We start from the raw sequence: 13,795 nt of genomic DNA, 5'->3' as shown, positions 1-13,795 counted from the left end.
ATGTTAAACCCCCCCAAAATCAACCATTTTTAAGCCGGCTCTAATTTGTTGAAGAAATGTGGGGGAAATGAGCGATTGATTCTCACTCACTCAGTATCTTTATGGTAAATCACTGGTAAAAGAAGTTACAAAAAACAAAAAGTACACACATTTACACACAAATACAGGTGTTAGACAGACGGAAAGATGAGTGAGTGGATGAGTGATGTAGAAGTGTGAAAAAAAAAAGCAATGAAACATCTCTGTGTAACATGAATGGTCAGCCACTATCAGAACAGCTTGTCTTGATACACTCTGTATGAATGAGAAAATGACTCCCGTAGATAGAAGAATGGGAGGAGATGAGGGAGGGGAGGGGTGGGGAGGGGAGGGAAGTTGCTCTCTTAGTAACAATTCAGGGAACTGATTGTGGCCTCTGAGAAGTGTGACTCATCCTATGTCGCATCAGGAAACCCTTCAGAGGTTGTGTGCCTTGAGCAAATGCAACTACATTTTATGCAAAACAACCAGACACACTCCTCCTAACCTCTGTTGCTCTTTGTTCTCTATTTTTTTTTTTTTTTAATTTACGCCATTATGTGTGGGCACGGCAGTCCCCACTTTTTTCTGCCCACACACAGTGTGTTCTGTCTCTCCCCACTGCAGTTTTACTCTAAAACTCACGTAGGATATTGACACATTGGTGATTGGAAGTGGCAACGCACAAACACATGGCTTCACATGCCAAACTGCTCACGTCAGTTGCATTTGTTTAAATGCTTCATCCCCTTTTCCCATAACAGAGAGACATATAATGTAGTCAGCCTGAGTTACTGGCTGTAAGCTGTGTTTAAGTAAGCGGTGAAACTTATAAAAGCATCATAAATGATGAATTGCTCAACCAAAAAAAAATTATTTGGAAAGAACAAATGAATCAGGAGTCAGGACATGTAGCTTCAGCCAACATCTGACTCACTCCTCTGGAATCTGTGTATATAAGCCCCACCAGAATCTTTTTACCAAGTTTCAGTGGACTTTTATGTCCTTTGCTGAAAAATCAAGCAAACTTCCTTCTTTTAAAATGCAGATATTTCTAATAAAACATCTGTTTTGAAAGGCAGAGAAACTTCCCCCATGTTTCTCTCTCTCTCTCTCTCTCTGTCTCTCTCTCTCTCTCTTTCTCTTTCATAATGTGTGACATCAGGTCGAGAGAGCAGAAAACCCTCCCCCCCCTCTTACCGCACAGCAGTGATAGGAAGTGACACTACTGGGACCCCTGTTTCAGCTGCAGTGATGATAAGGCCTCAAGCCCACCCCAGACGATTCGTTTCCTCTAAACTCTGTGTCTTTTACCACAAATGTGCCAGTGTCATGTTTAGTCACATAAAGGTAAAGCCAGTATCCAGTCAGATTGAATGATTCCATTGCTTTGTTGTTGGGTGGGCAAAGTGAGTGTGAATACTCACAGTTCCTGTAAGATTTACAAAATTTCACTGTGGTGGTATTTAGAAGTTTGATGTACACAGGAACTTACTGTCATATGGTAAATAGCCCCCTCAGAGAGAGATTGAGTAACTTTTGATATTTGTGATTAAACACATCTTTTCCATCCCTAACTTAATCACTAGTGACATGTAATGAGAAGACATTCATAAGCCTCATGGAATATAACCTTTAATTTACTTTAATTATTTTTACTTTACATTTTGTATGTGCGTGTGTGGGATTTTTACAGATAACTGGTTTCCTCCTAAAGATAATTTCTGATCTCAGCCTACATACTTCACAGGTAATGGTTCAAACAATGAAGTAGTAGTTATGTATGACGCATAAAGTTTGAACTGTACTGTGTTTAAGTGCATACTCACAGGGCAGAATGGGTATTTCACTTCTTTCATGTAAAGAAGGGAACAGATGCTCTCATTTCACCATATCTGGTGCAGTTTTTCTCAGGTATGCTACTTCTTTATGTGGTATGTGTGTGGAGGGGGAGGCAGAGAATAGAGAAAATGACACAAAGGAGACAGCAAGAGAGAGAGAGAGAGAGAGAGAGAGAGAGAGAGAGAGAGAGAGAGAGAGAGAGAGAGATAAACTCACACTTGCTGAACAAATTGTGGGAAGTGAGAGTGAAACACTTAAGGCTTTGGACATCAAAGATGTAAACCTCATATCTTTATGTTAATCTGACTCAGGTGAGCAGTGTTGAAGAAGCCCTCTCCCTGCTTCCTGGAAAAGCCTGTTGCAAAACTAAAAGTTTTCTTAACACATCAGATAACCAGAAAGCATAAGCTTCCCATAAACTACAGGCTTGCAACATCACAAAACCACTCGACTATCACGAAAAAGAAAGACAAAAAAAAAAAAGAAAGAAGACAAAATGCTATGACCTGTTAAAAAAAAAAAAAAAAAAGTTGGATTAAGTCAGTCTAGTGACATTTGTAGATTTAGAACATCTTAAATTTGTTTCAGGATTCTGCTCTCCCTGATGTGGCCTTCCTGGAAATCAAATGGATAGCCTTATTTGGAAGCCAAATAACATGAGCGCCATTCAAATGTCCATTTGTTCCAGTAATTCAGATATGACAGAGGGAAATGCCTCATTACACTCCACTGCACATTGCATGTACACTCCTGTATACAGCATTTCCTGACATTCATTTGTTTTGATATTTGAAAATTTCCCACTCAAATATGACTTTAGACTCATTCTTTTTCCAAGTTAATACACAGACATAATGCATTATTTGTAACTCATACTTACTATCACACGCACCCATGCCAGACTATTTCTATATACAATGACTCTTCATTACTCTCTTGAAGTCACTGTCGGTTTTTCTGTCCTGTGGCTCAAGGACAGACAGAGCAGCTGCTTGCTAACTGGAGTGTGTAAAGGGGGATAACAACATGTAAATGTTCAACAAATGGGACCCGGGGGTCAACAAGCCCTCATTTTGCCCTTGCATAAACATATGACAATCATACATCTGTAAACACCACATCTGGGAAGCTAGTGTGCAGAGGCAGAACCAGCTCTCCACATATACCTGTGCTGGTGACACTGTCAGGGGCAAGTTCATCTTTTGATCCGAAAGCTCTGAGGTGTTTTGACTTCAATTCATTGTGCAGGTTTAGCTTTTGCAGTCTCAGTACTATTCAAATACTCTTGATTCACTTCCAAATGTTCTTGATTTATAGACAAGGACAGATATGTGTTCCCCAAGTGGGAGCAATAAAACACATATTTATCTTAGATGGTAGATAAGCTGCCTTCCCACAAAGAGCCCTTCACACATGAGCATTAGGCTATACACAAAAAAAAAACAATTCAACTTGCTAAATAGCTTGTGACTTTAGGGAAACAGGGAAGTAAGAATGATGAAAGGATCTTAAATCATAAGATCTTCCATATGCTACGAATATGAAGTCAGACACAGACAAGACTGAATATGCAAAAGCAGCTGCAGCACATTAGGTGTCTATCAAGAGGGATTTCACTTCTGATAATTGGTGTGCTGCTAATGTGTTGCTCCTTTCATTAATTTGTCATTCTGTAACGACGCATTTGGTCTTACATTACTGGTTTCATCCAGTAAAAGACAGCTGGCAGCAGGTTCATCCAGCGAACCTGAAAAGTTACAGTGAGTGCATATCAGTGCGGGAAAGGTATATGCATGCAAACATTGTAAATGTGCACAGGGCGTGCAGCTTGAAAGTGATAACTCACATCTTCTGTGGAAGCTACAGTACAGTGGTCATTATTGCATAGTTCAGTTTTCTTTGTAATCAAGACGGAGCCTCTTATTACTGAGAAGTCACTCCTGTTGACACTTCCTTTGAAGTTCATTTGCTTGATATAACAAAGTCCTATGACATGGTACTTACGAAAGATAAAGCAACACAACAGGATAACTGTGAACTTGGTGATATGAAACTGCTTCCTCACTAGGTCATTGTCAAGTTTAAAAGTCATGTGAAAGCTTTACATCATGTAACAAACAGTGGAAACCTTTGACTGTGGGCTTCTGTTTTTTTTTTTTCCCACACAAGCCAACAAAGGTCAGGTGTGTGAAATGCAGACGCCACACATGAACACCCAAGAGTTTGATAACAGACAGAAGGGTTTGGCATTTCAAAAGCAGCATAGTCACAGGAGGGACGTTCATGGATAACAGCAAGCTGAGGAGAAATGCTAAATAAGGGGAGAGTGAAAGACATGAAGAGAGAAAGTGAGAGACAGACAGGTGGACAAGTTGTGCAGCTGTAAGAGAAAACAGACGTAGATGAAAATACCGGCCAAACACCTGCACATGAAAAGAGAGTAATACTCAGTCAAACTGTCCAGGACTCTTTGTGATGCAGGATATAGATCTGTTATTCCACTCTTTACAGGAAAGGCTGACCACACTGTTACTATGGCAACCAGGTGATATGGCATGCGGCACCCTTACTCGCTGAGCAAATAGGTCCAGCAGTCAGGCAGCCTGACAGGGTATGGAGACAATAGCGCCTGACCCTGAGACCCCAGAGCGGATCGACAGTGACGCCAGTCAAAGCCCTGCATTCACCCAGCTGCTGTTACTGAGTCATTCAAGCATTTCCAGTTAAATAAGCTCAGATACAATCATGTGCATTCAGGTCTACGCAGACAAAGAGACAAATGCACACACACAAAAGCACACCCACAAACACATAGGCACACACACAGGCAGACACACAATTTGCAGGCAGGAGAAGAAATTTGGCGCAGTGTGGTGAAAACCTCCAGCTTGAATAAATCAACCTCAGTGCTCTTTTACAATAAAATGGAGGATCTGTGCCACAGCTCGCCTGCAGAAAGAAAGCATAAACTCAGAGTTGACATTAAATCAATTTGTCTACTTATTAAAACATTCAGGTTTAATTTTCTGGGAACAAACGTACAAACTTGGAAAAATGTTCAGCTGTGCAAACTGATTTTTACTTTTTATGGATGACTGGTGTGTTAGTTCCAAATGAGTTATGCCTTATGTTATATTTGGCAGTTTCCAAAGCACAGCACATGTTTTGTTCTGTACTTTTTTACACTTTACAGACAGTGACTTCAGAACAGTACAAGAATCAACTTGCAGAGGCCTGACAGAGATAAGTTATCAGTCAATGGTGAATTGGTTGTAGTGGGGTTTTTATTTATTTATTAATCGTCTACATGGAATCAACAATAAAAGCATGGCAGCAGGTTATGTGCTGGAGTATTTACATTTTTGTCTTACATTTCTGTTCATTTTATCATGGTAACTTGCAGAGGCCTGCTTGAGATAGTTAATTTTTCATTATTAGTTTGTGGAAACAAATTTAAAGAATGATGCCAAACTCTAAAGTTTTGGATGTCAGATTTATCCTCCCGCACCTGAACATCAACCTGGAAAACTTTTAAAATCAATTTCTACTGCATTGCAACAATAATATAAGAATCATTATACTCACCGAGTCAGAAATACCTATGTCAAACAAATTTTAAGTCAGTGTGTTGGTTTTCAGAATGTGCAGGAGTACACGTAAATAAAAGTCAGATGCAGTTAAAATAAGTAAAATGATTTCAGTGCATTTGGAGACCTTTTATTCTTTTCTTTTTTCTTTTTTTTTGGGGGTGGGGGGGGGGGGGGTGAGATTAAATGACTGTGTTATGATGGATACCCCTTGAGCACATTTTTTGAATTATTATCTGGGGATGCTGTGGATGGTGGAGAAAGAGCTGCTGCAGCACAATGAATGGGCCAGACTCCATTTGTCCTGCCTGAGAAACCCAAGCTCCTCCGGTCTTAGGTAATGCCATAGTGTGGCTAGATGACTACACAAGTGGATCAGATGACAGCAGAGAGACCAGGGAGAGATACTTCCATTTTTAATCAACTCACTGACACTCACATCCTCTCTCTCTCTCTCCCTCTCTCTCTCTCTGTCTGTCTCTCTCTTTCATGTTGACACAGTATTTTTTTTTTTTTTTTGCTCTCCTGGAGCTGAAAATAGCAATAAGGTCCCATCAAACATTGTCCTGGGCCTGTAGATCACACTACTTTATTTTGTCAGGATGGCAGCTCAGTCTAAAAGGGAGTTTCACTTTTGTTATCTATCAGAAGCTTCAAGCTGGGTTTTGTGCTGCAGCACAGAGTAGTCTACTGAGCTTTAATGACAAACTGAAGCACTGAGATGCGCTGGGCAGAATAGATGGATGAGAGATGCAGCAGCAGTGACCAACAGAGATTGACTTTTTCTGTAAGTGTGGATTTGTAGCAGTCAGTTGATTAGAGGTCGAATGATGAGTTTATTTCTTACACATTTGCTGCTTTTACTGCATAGATGCATAAAAGAATACTTACCATACTTTCTGAGCACTTTTGAGCACAAAAACAATGAAGTGCTAAAACATTATGAATACAACAGATTGATCCTGTTTCTATGTGTTTGTAATGTGTTTTTGGACAAGGCAGCACAGTGTTAATATATTGAGAGTTCTACTACACATTCCTCTAGATATTAGGTAATCACTTATGTGAAACCCCCTCAGGGCACAGACGGACTAACACCTATGGGCGGTGGGATTCTTTTAGCACATACTCACATGTGTATGAATACTATTCATGTCAATGAAATATCACAGTAACCAAAGTCTGACAGCATCACTTAGAACAAAGGGCAAACAGTTTCCACATTATGTGGGTGGAAAGTTAAAGGGAAATTGTGTGTGTGCATGTGTGTGTGCGCGCATATGTGTGTGTGTATTGTAAGATTATATCTTGATTTATCATTCCACTATGAGGATGTAGTTGTAGGGTTGAGAAGATTATGATTAGAATTTTGCCATTTCCCTCTTTGAAGTTCCCTCCAGTAACAAGCATTGTGAAGTTGTAATGAGTTTGTGCATGAGCAGTCTCAAATTGACCATATGAGAGTGACCAAGTATTTAAAGCAGTGGTGGCAAACTGACCATTTACTTAATCCCATCAGTCCCATAGAAAGAGTGGCGTCCCTCTCACTATTTGAGTGAGTCTTGCAAACAAACTGATTGGTCTATCTGACTGCCAATTAAAATATTGAAAGTCCTGGTCCTTATAAGAAAAATAAGCTATCATGTTTGCTTGTAACTTCTCCTCGTGTGTTATTGTGGCAATCCAATATACACATGAGCGTTGAAGGTACTGTAGGTTATGTCCCATTCTACATAATGGTGAAACAGACTGTAAAGAGTTCACTGAATAGCTGCCTCTGTGATACATTGGTTTTGCTTTTGTAAAAAACGTACTTTCTAGTAGTTAATCTTTGCTGTTTCACTTTATAAATTTACAGGTTAATAGTTATGGTTATTGTTGAGGCTTTTTGAGAGTCCATATTTCCTGTCAGTTTCACTGGAAATCTTGCAGATGTCACTTGGTTACTGTTCTAAGCTCTCATATTTAACAACTTCACTTCTTATAAAATGCATTTTGTAACAAGGTGAACCTAAATTCCACATGTTCATAAAATGCATTGTAAATCTTTTGTGCAGCACATCAAATAAATCCTCATTTGCAGATAGTTGTGTTTATTCTGAATAAGTAAATGCACAATGTGTCTATGTTTGACGCTAATGAGAGGCAAACGTTTATGGCTGGGGACTGAAAGGGTGAAAAAGCGGCAGTTACACCATGAGAAAAACCCCATGACAACAAAATTGTAAATTTCTCTAAAAATCTAAGGGATGAAGTACAGCTGCATTTTCAGCAATTTACACTGTACTCTTGTGTTAAAATTTTCATCAGAAGAAGAAGTCCTTCATTGTGAAATTGACCTTAAAAGAACATTTCATAAAGACATGTTTTGTTTAATTCACGCTTACATAAATAATTTAGAATTTCATATGAATCATGGCCACCTGCCAAATAAGGAAATATAACATGGAATTTTGTCAGTGACACAATATAAATGATTAGGTCAACTGTTTCCTCTTTCCTGGTAACCAGACAACAACAGGTCTGGTGTTAGACCGTCAGCATCAGCAGATGAGTAGTGCTCATCCTATCAGGATGAATTTAACAGAAAGTCAGACTGTTAATCATTAACTTCTAAAATAATACAGAGACCATGAATTTGTAAACGAGCTGGTGGTTATGTGTGCATAGCCTTAGGTAACCTTTACTCTGAAAGGTTTGGCAGACAGGCTGCACTGCACTGAAAACAACTGTCGCTATTCTTGTGTCTTTGTTGTGACCCCCATCTTGCTGTTGTAATATTTCAGCGCCAAAGTGTATTACTCCATGGACAAAGAAATTGTAAAATTCAGGTCAAGCTGTCTCTTTTTCCAAGAAGTGGGAGGGAGAAAGGATGACACAAGAGAAATAAGAGCAGAGAGAAACGTTGGACAGATGTGTGGAAACAGGCCATAAAGAAAAAAAAAAAATCTTTAAATGTTTTTGCATTCATCTTTCTTTACTCTAATACCTGGCTGCAATATGGAGTGCATTTGAATCAACCCTCCGACCGCCTCGTCTAACCCAAAATCCAAGCTCCAATCTGTTTTCATTGGAAGATAGCAGAGACTGAGGAAAGGAGGGGTAGGGATGCAGAGAGGTTGGGTATGTGTGGAGGGCAGGAGAGCTGGCAGGAACACCAACAATGAGCTCATGTTAGCCCTTCCCTTCTTGGCTTGACTTCTGCTTCATCCCCCACAATGAGCTTTACGGTGAGGCGTTTAGGACCTCTTTGCTGAATCCCAGTGGGAGGGGCCGTGTCCTGCCAGTGGAGGGCACAGGCCGAGCAGATTAAGACGGAAAAGGGCACACAGTGACCATGCCACAGCACTGTTTGTTTTGGCAGCAAAGCCACGTCTACGGGAATGAACACACACATCTCAGCTAAGCTACTGATGGCGCTAGATCCAGAATTGGAACTCTGCACACAGAGCGTCAGCAGATGTTAGCAGTGTAAATGGAAATTACTTCTATCCTTGGAAACACTGCATGGTTGCTTGTTTGTTTACCATTATGTATATGACTCAGAGCAGCTTTAAGAGGGAGATGTTGCTCACCCGCGCACACACACACACACACACACACACACACACACACACAAACACACACACACAGCCACATAAAGTGGGCCTTTGTTTTGCCCCCACATGAAGAGATCAAAAATGGGTCAGAAAGGCATTCCAAACACTGGACAAAAGACTTTTCCTCCTACAAGACATGGGCGTTGACATTGTCCACATGAAAACCCCCAGTCAAGTTTTTTGCTAAAAGCCTCTGCAGAAAGAGACTGGGACTAACTTGAACCTTTAACACAATAGATAACTGTTCATGGTTATTCTGAAAAAAAAAGCAGGATGAGAAAATGACTACAGGGTCACTTGACTGCAAGCCAATTGAAAATAAAAAAATTACAAATTAAAAAAAGTTTGCAAGTGTTCAGAGACAGTTCAGCTCTGATGGGAGATCTGATGGTCTCTGCATCCAGCAGACGAGTTGGCTGCGGTGACAATCATCTGAATGCACATGCAAACCTTAGGGAAATTGTCATTATTAATGCAAAAAAATGGTATTCAAAAAATAAGAAGTGTTTGCATAGATTTCGTTGGAAACTGCAGGACCTTACTGTAATACATCAGAATAGGAAGAAACTGTGCCAACACCCAGCCAGGCTTTACTGGAAGCACAGTGCCCTCTGGATTACCTTACATGACACGTGTGTCACATCATGTCAGCAAGGGGTAATTTAGTGGCTGGCTTGTGGCCAAAAATAGATTGTATCTTGTAATAGATGCCTTAATAGTACTGTACAAAGTTTACTAGACGGTGAAGGCGTTACCTGCACACTTTTCCAGGAAAATTCATTATTTTTATTATGGATTCTTAACAACATAAAAATAACAATGACATAACCATGACTCTGAGTTTTTATTTTTTGCTACATGTGAAAATAAAGTAGAAAAATTGAACAGGCAGAATACATACAACTTATTCCAACTATGATTTACTGTAATTCCACTGCTATTTGACTCTGGCAAAGTAATAAGCACTACGGCTGAAGTCACAGGGCTGCTGCCCCCCAAGTGTGACAGCATAGTGAAGGTGTGTATTTGGGTGAACAAAGACATCATTTTGTGGCCAGTGACAAACCCTGGGTTAAAGGCTGTGCAGGGTGCCAAATGTAGAGAATGGGAGAATGCTGACACCTGGTGGATGATGGGGATACTGTTCAACCACAACACTGCGTCCATCTGGATGATTGATTACTCGCCTACAGGCTTGGTGTATGCATAATGAGTTTTTGATAAAGCTTGAGTATCCTTCTGTTTATCACAGAGAAAACATTAGGACACATCTACCACTGTGTTCATTGCTAATGGGTTTGTTTGTGGGCTATTGCTAGATTTCGGATCTTGTATTACTATACAATGTATAGTAATATTTATTAATTAACAATGATTCTACCGCTCTCTACATTTCTACACTATGTTAGTGTGCTCTGATCTTTCATTTCCACTAAAACCGTGCTAAGAGCTTGGCTAAGGCAATGTTACTCAGCTGTCCACCAACTACTGGATGGATTGCCATCATGACCTTGTTTCACAGACAACATCAATGCGTCAAATGGAGAGATTTGAGGGATGGCTTTAATTGAAATACAATCAAGGTAGGTTATTTGTTCATTTTAAAGCTGGTTTAATCAATATTTTTATATAAACAGATCAAAGAGATAAGTATAATGTCAAAGGTTTCTCATAATGACAAAACCACAGAGATTTATTGTCCATCGCTGCAGTTCTCCTCAGCTCTACAGAGGGTTTCGGCGTCTTTCAGCTGAGTCAGTCTCACTGCCCTCATTAGTTGTTGCCTCAGGACACACCGGGCAGCTGTATTCTCTGGAAAAGTTTCCTGCCCAGCATCAAACATCAGATAAAGTCAGGGGAAGTTTGGTGAAAAGAAACTGGAGCATTTAGCTCCAGAAAAGTCTTGTATTTCCCTCAGGAGCAACAAAGAGAGTGACTACTGGACTTCCATTCATTGTACTGTCAGAGACACGACTCTGAATGAATGCTAGTGTTGACCTGCGCCTGCTGGGTCTGTATATAGGCAAGTGTTTGACTTATAGCCTACTGCTTGCTACATGCATATGTATGTTAATATTCTTCCTTAGGTTTAATTACATAAACATGTAACAATTGTTTTTCATTTTTCACCGCTCCAAGTGTTGTACAGGGATTCATACTCTTTATAAAGGAAACATTTTGTCACTTGATGAGTGATGCTACAAGATTTCTATGTGTCTTTCAAGAGTTTTTCCACCTGGGCCAAGAGAAGCTTCTGGCTCTCTGGGTTGAGTGAAAAAGCAAAATAATAATTTTATCTTTGTAGGTTTATATAAGCTTAGTCAGAGGATGTCATGAGGATTCAGGTGGCGACTTGAATCAAATTAGAGGCCACGTGTGTCATGGTTTATTGGGTTACCATGACTCTGGAAGGCATGACGCCATTACAGCTGCGGCAGCCAACCTGCATGATGTTTCCAAGCAGCAAGGGACATGAAGCCTGTTTCTCACTGACAATTTGCTTCATCCCCTTTTTGCATTATTTGTTGGCTTCATTTAACCTTATTAGCCTCACATGGACTGCGGCTACTGGTAATTTGGTAGTCCTGTGAAGGAAGCTGCACGACGGAGATAAGAATACATTTGGCTCCAACAGGAACAATTTATCTTTGTCTTCTGAAATAGATCCAGCAAGGCAGAGAACATGGAGAAGAGAGGGTGATAAAGGTGGAGGAGAAATATGGCCATTTATGCAGTGCTCTCCCGCACCTCTCTCTGCTTTCCTTTCTCCTGGGTTACGAACGGTAGCATTATGCAGCTTTCATCAACAGGGAGTGCGCCGATTCTATTCAGAGAGGAAAATGAATGATCCATCCTACCATTCATTGTATTTGTTCTCTCCACTTCCACTTTGATCTGCCCGACTGAAATAATTTTTTCACATGTTCTTCATGTAGAGGCATTATTCTGTTTCTCTTAACAAACTACTAAACTGTCAGGGAAGATTTCCAGTTTTCTCCCCTCTCAGCTGAAAGGACTGAAATACTTAATAAGTCTAGCTAACACTGGTTATGGTTAGTTTAGTCACTACAGTCAAGTTAGTCACTACAGGCACAAGGCCAGGCACAAACATGCAAAATGAGTTGTGTACCTGCTAGGTCTATGGTCTGACAAAACTCTTTTTCTGTTCATTTTTGACACAATGTATAATCAATGAAGCATCACTAACAATTTGTAATAATTTCAGATAAAGTAATCACAACAATGCAATAAATAAAACTATCAAGTGTGGGTCACAACAAAGGCACACACACACACACACACACACATATATATATAAATGATTGCATAAATCATGTGATAGCCACTTGCACCAATAGGCACATAGGAAATGCTGAGACCTAAGACTTGTGACTTGAAATATATATAATTTATCATTTATCACCCAGTGAACTATTCTGTTTTATCACTTGCCTGAATAACCCATACTTTCAACAGAGGAACCAAATGAAAAGGAGATCCACAGCATCTTCAATTTCCTGAATGATCCCATTACCATTGCTGCTCACCGAGCAACGGACAGGTCTAATTAACTTTTCAAGTGGCTCCAAGGTAAGAAAAAACACATCTTATTCACGTTCCTCCAGGGATTGAGTCCCTTCTCGGTTTATGAGACCACTCAATCCTGAGACATCAGCTTCACACACCACTCAGCTGCAGCGCTAGAATGAAGAAATGAGATTTGGTGAAGTGTCCAAACAGGTTAAGGATTTCAGTGGCTACCACAACAGGGAAGAAAGATGGTTTGAATCAGGGTGTGTAGATGAAAGTGTTGGAGAATTAATCACCAGGACCCTTGTAACCCTGCTTCCCTGCAAGGAGAGGGTGTGAAAATATGAGACAATTTGCTGAATCAGCCACATGAATCATTCTATCCTCATTTCCAATAAGAATATATTATATATAACTACAATTGTATAGAATCATAGGAGTGCCATAAAAAAGAATAAATCTGTAAAAGAAGAATATAATAAATGTGGAAATATAAAGAAGAATAAATCAAAGAATCAATGAATGTGGGAAGGATCAGGATTGATGCCCTTGAGGCAGTGATATATTCACGTTTCTGTAACAGTGAGGCTTTTTCATTATGATGATGATAGACCCACTAAAAGAAATCCACGACCTGATCACCCCAACTACGGGTACAACGCACTTGTTTCATACAATGAATGAAAAGATGAAGCTGTCAAGTTTATGTTGTACGGCTTACACCAGCACTGAGATAATCATTTTAGAAAATAACACGGTCTCTAACCTTTGCCCAACCTTTGTTTTTCCGTAAAATATATTTTGTTTAACTTTGCTGCTGCCCAAGGAAAAGTTTCGAGTGAGGTAAGTAGTTCTGACAAAAATAGGCTGTGCTTCTTCAATAAATTCTTAAAACTGAGAGCCTAGAGGTTGTCCATGTCAAAATTGCTGCACTCTGTCAAGGCATGTTGTATGACCATATACACACATATGAACACATTAAGGTCCACTTAACTCCACAATGAGTGTAAGGATATAATATAGTATGTTAAATCCCTTGATGGCAACAGAGGTCTATTGCAGACATAGCTTCTGTGTACTGTCCACAGACTTTATTGTGCTGAGTTCACTCAACACCTTGAGCTGAACCAAATATGTTTGAGAAATCCCACAGAGAACATTAATGTTTAATTATGCTTGGTATCATAGGCTGCACAGAAGTCCAAGACGCCATAAAGA

Source organism: Trachinotus anak, unplaced genomic scaffold (genome assembly GCF_046630095.1).
Source record: "Trachinotus anak isolate AG129_WGS33_773 ecotype Australia unplaced genomic scaffold, CSIRO_AGI_Tana_v1 ptg000003l, whole genome shotgun sequence".
NCBI lineage: Eukaryota > Metazoa > Chordata > Actinopteri > Carangiformes > Carangidae > Trachinotus > Trachinotus anak.
This window is presented reverse-complemented; position numbering follows the sequence as displayed.